Here is a 4,022-nt window from a genome sequence, read left to right on the forward strand (position 1 = left end):
CTTGCTCAGTGGGTTAAAGAATCCGGCATTGCCGTGAGCTGTGGTGTAGGTCACAGAAATGGCTCAGATCTCTTGTTGCTGTGACTGTGGCATAGGTGGCAGCTGCAGCTCTGATTTGACCACTAGCCTGGGAACTTCCATATGCTGCGGGTGCGGCCCTAAAAAGCACAACAAAACAAAACAAAAAAACAAATTCTGTGTGATTCCACTTACGGGAGGTACCTCAAGTACTTGAGTTCAGAGACAGAATGTAGAACACTGGCTGTCGGGGGCCGAGGGGAGAGAGGGAGCTGTTCACAAGCATAGAGTTTCAGTTTTGTAAGTGGAAAGAGTTCTGCAGATGGATGGTGGTGATGGGGACCCAAAAATGTGCATGTACTTGATACCACTGAACTGTACACTTCAAAATGGCTAAGGTGGTAAATTGTTATGTATATTTTACATTGAAAATGTATTTAAAAACAGAAAGACCAGCAGCAGGCGAGTGAAGATACAGACTAGGCTTCAAGAGGCAGTTGGCCTCCAAAAATCAGGGTAGCAACTTTGTCAGTCTCCGGGTCTATAAGACTCCTGGGCTCCAGCTAGTAATTCTGCTACTGAGTGGGGGAGCAGGCGGTAGACAGAACTCCTCCCCAACTTTCTTTGGAAATACTGAACACAATTTAATTTAATGAAGGACCTTTAAAAATATCTGACCTTGGAAGTGGAGTAAGAGCCAGGCATCTGCAGACACTCACTTCCGACCCCTGGCCTCTCCCCACTGCCCTTACTCAGATGGATGTGGACACTTCAGACAACTCAATCCGGAGAAAATAAACTGCAGGTCGCAGCTGCGTGGCCCCGGCAGGTGGAGAGTGTTATTTAGCCTGAGATCTGCAAAGTTGGACTTCATCTAACTAACAGTTCTACTATCTGGACATCTCTGTCTTCTCTTAACTCTAAACAAGGAAGACTTGGAGAATGCACTTGATATTTGGTTAGGCACCCAGTTACTATTTGGAGATTCATACAGTCTCGGGAATTAATGGTTTTCGACCCCTCCAGCAGTCCTGAGAGAAAAATCAGGCTAGCTTGAAACCTTCCCAGAATTCTTGGCCACTCTTCATCTGGTCTAAACGGAATAAGCTCTTTCCTCTAACGTGATTCCAACTCCAGAAGGTCCTGGGCTCGGGGTTATTTTGCTGGCTTCGGCTGATGCTTGTCTCTCATCACCATGGTTCCCTGCCTCCCACAAAGCTCAAGGCAGCCCTCCTGGTTGATGATGCTGGGAGCTGCCGCTTACTTTAAAAAACAGAGCCAAGTGAACTAGGAGCATGACGACTTCTCAGCAGTGTCACACCTAGTCCTGCATTCTCGGACTCTCCTGCAACAATTTAACGTTTTAAATCCTCAAGCGGATATAGATGTTGGAAGGTCAAAACTTACGCCCAGCACACAGGAAGTTTAGATTCCTAGTTGTACAGGCCTACATTTTTATTCAAGCTCTCTTCGCTTTTTATTTTTATGCTTTCCCCCTTACTCTGCTTCATTTTTAATTTAACAGAAAATGGCTAACATCATAGACCACTTACACTGCTTCTTTTGTAATTTAAGAGGAAATGGCTAATATCAGAGACCACTTTCACTGCTGGATCTTGTTGGGCTTCAATAGTCTTTAAGGACAGACTCTTTGAAAAAGAAGAAAGGCATGAAATGTGTCAGGGAAATGGAGTTCCTATCATTTCACTCAGAGATTTTTGCCTTTTAAATGGAGTTCTCCTACCAGCAGTTCAGTGAAAGATGGTTCCCTTATTGTCATTTATTACCCATGACAGGCAGCAACACTGCCTCGGATTCAGTCTCCATTCACCACGATTATCTAGTGGAGCCTGCGAGGCAACAGAAGGTTCAAAATGCCTTCCTTCTGAATGTTTTCCCAAAGGCAACAGTTCAAAGCAAACCTCTATGAACTGGAACACTGACGTCTGCAGAGCTCTCCGGACAGAAGATTCACTATTGCTACAGAGACACCGGAAACGAAGACATAATTACCCTCCAGTCAGCCGGAAGTCGAGTTCAGCTGCTTGGTCTTTATGTGGAGATCGCCCCCACATAAACAACCCAACCAGACTGTCAAAAGACATGCTTCTTTCTTAGCAAGGATCCTCCCTGTTAACCTCCTCCCAGCAAGGAAAAGGGAAAAAAAAAAAATGTTTTTTCAGTAAACTCAATGTAACAGAATGGGACAAGATAGTATCAAAATTAAATTGGATGCACTACCATCATCCCTCAGTATCTTAGGGGATTGGTTCCAGGACCTCCACGGGCACCCACATCCACGGATGCACATATCTCTTAAGTAAAATGGCTCAGTATTTGCATATAATTTATGAATATCCTCCTGTATATTTTATTTTTATGGCCACACCCATGGCACATGGAAATTCCCAGGCTAGGGACTGAATCCGCGCTTCAGCCGCCTACACCACAGCTGTGGCAATGCTGGATCCTTTAACCCACTGTGTCTGACCAGGGAACGGAACCCTCCACAGTGACCCAAGCCACTGCAGTTGGATTCTTAACCCCCACTGCACCACAGCAGGAACTCCTCCTCTATATTTTAAATCATTTCCAGATTACTTATAATAGCTAACACAATGTACATGCTATATAACAGCTGTAAATACAATATAAACACTATGTACAGCCAGACCTTGGAGATACCACGGGATTTGGTTCCAGATCACCATAATAAAACCAGTATCACAATAAACAAAGTCAATATGCATTTTTGGGCTTCCAAGTACATATAAAGGTTGTGTTTACACTATACTGTAGTCTATTAAGTGGGCAATAGCATCTAAAAGAACAATGCATAGACCTTAAACAAAAAATACTTTATAGCTAAAAAATGCTAACCATACCTAAACTTTTCTGCAATAGTAACCTCCAAGATCACTGATCACTGAAATAAAGATTAAAAATGAAAAAGTTTAAAATATTGTGAGGAGTTCCTGTTGTGGCTCAATGGTTAACGATCTGACTAGGAACCATGAGGTTGTGGGTTCGATCCCAGGCCTTGCTCAGTGGGTTAAGGATCTGGCATTGCCGTGGCTCTGGCGTAGGCCGGTGGCTATAGCTCCGATTAGACCCCTAGCCTGGGAACCTCCATATGCCATGAGAGAGGCCCTAGAAAAGGCAAAAAATATATATATATATATTGTGAGAATTATCAAAATGTGACACAGAGACATGAATTGAGCAGATGCTGCTGAAAAAATGGAGCTGTTAAGCTTGCTCCAAGAGTTGCCATAAACCTTCAATTTGTAAAAAATGCAGTATTACAGAGCACAATAAAAAGAGGTCTGCCTGTAAAGGCGTGCAGCAAATTCAAGTTTTGCTTTTTGGAACTTTCTGGGATTTTTCTTCTGAATATTTCCAATCCAAGTTTGGCTGAATCTGCAGAAGCTGTGACTACAGATGGCTGGCCGTTCAGGAAACTCGTCCCTAGACATATTTACAAATATGACATAAAAATGACACGCCCCTTGCTAAAAGGTCTCACAAGTTATTTACAGCATCGTAAAAACCTCATCTATTTTCTATCTGTAAATATCTTTACTGATTTCTTTCTTCTACACACCTTTTGTTTTTATGCCTTTTGGAGCAGAGGGGAGGGGGTCTGGAAGAGATAAGAGAGGAAAAAAGTGAGGAGAGAAAAGGAGATTTAGAGGAAGAATGCACTAAGAAAGCAGAACTGGGACTGAAGAATTACGGGAGGGAGGGGGTCCGGGACCTGTCAGATGGCCACACCCAGACGGAGTAGAGCCCGCCAGAGAAAGAGGGAAGAGGTCTTTCCATCTTCAGTCTGGCCCATGAAGACGCATCACATCAGCTCTGGGGAAAGCACACAGCACCACTGCCTCCAACTGTTCCCTGAGCCTGAAAACGTACGCGGTGTGCTTCACAGACAACTCAGAAATGACAGCAATGGACAGACAAGCACATAATTATAATATAAAAAGGAACATACTTCAGCGTGG

This window comes from Sus scrofa, chromosome 15, assembly GCF_054392235.1.
Source record: "Sus scrofa isolate SSC_HxYL_T2T_F1_AM1 chromosome 15, Sscrofa_HxYL_maternal_Yorkshire_Landrace_v2.0, whole genome shotgun sequence".
In the NCBI taxonomy this organism is placed as follows: domain Eukaryota; kingdom Metazoa; phylum Chordata; class Mammalia; order Artiodactyla; family Suidae; genus Sus; species Sus scrofa.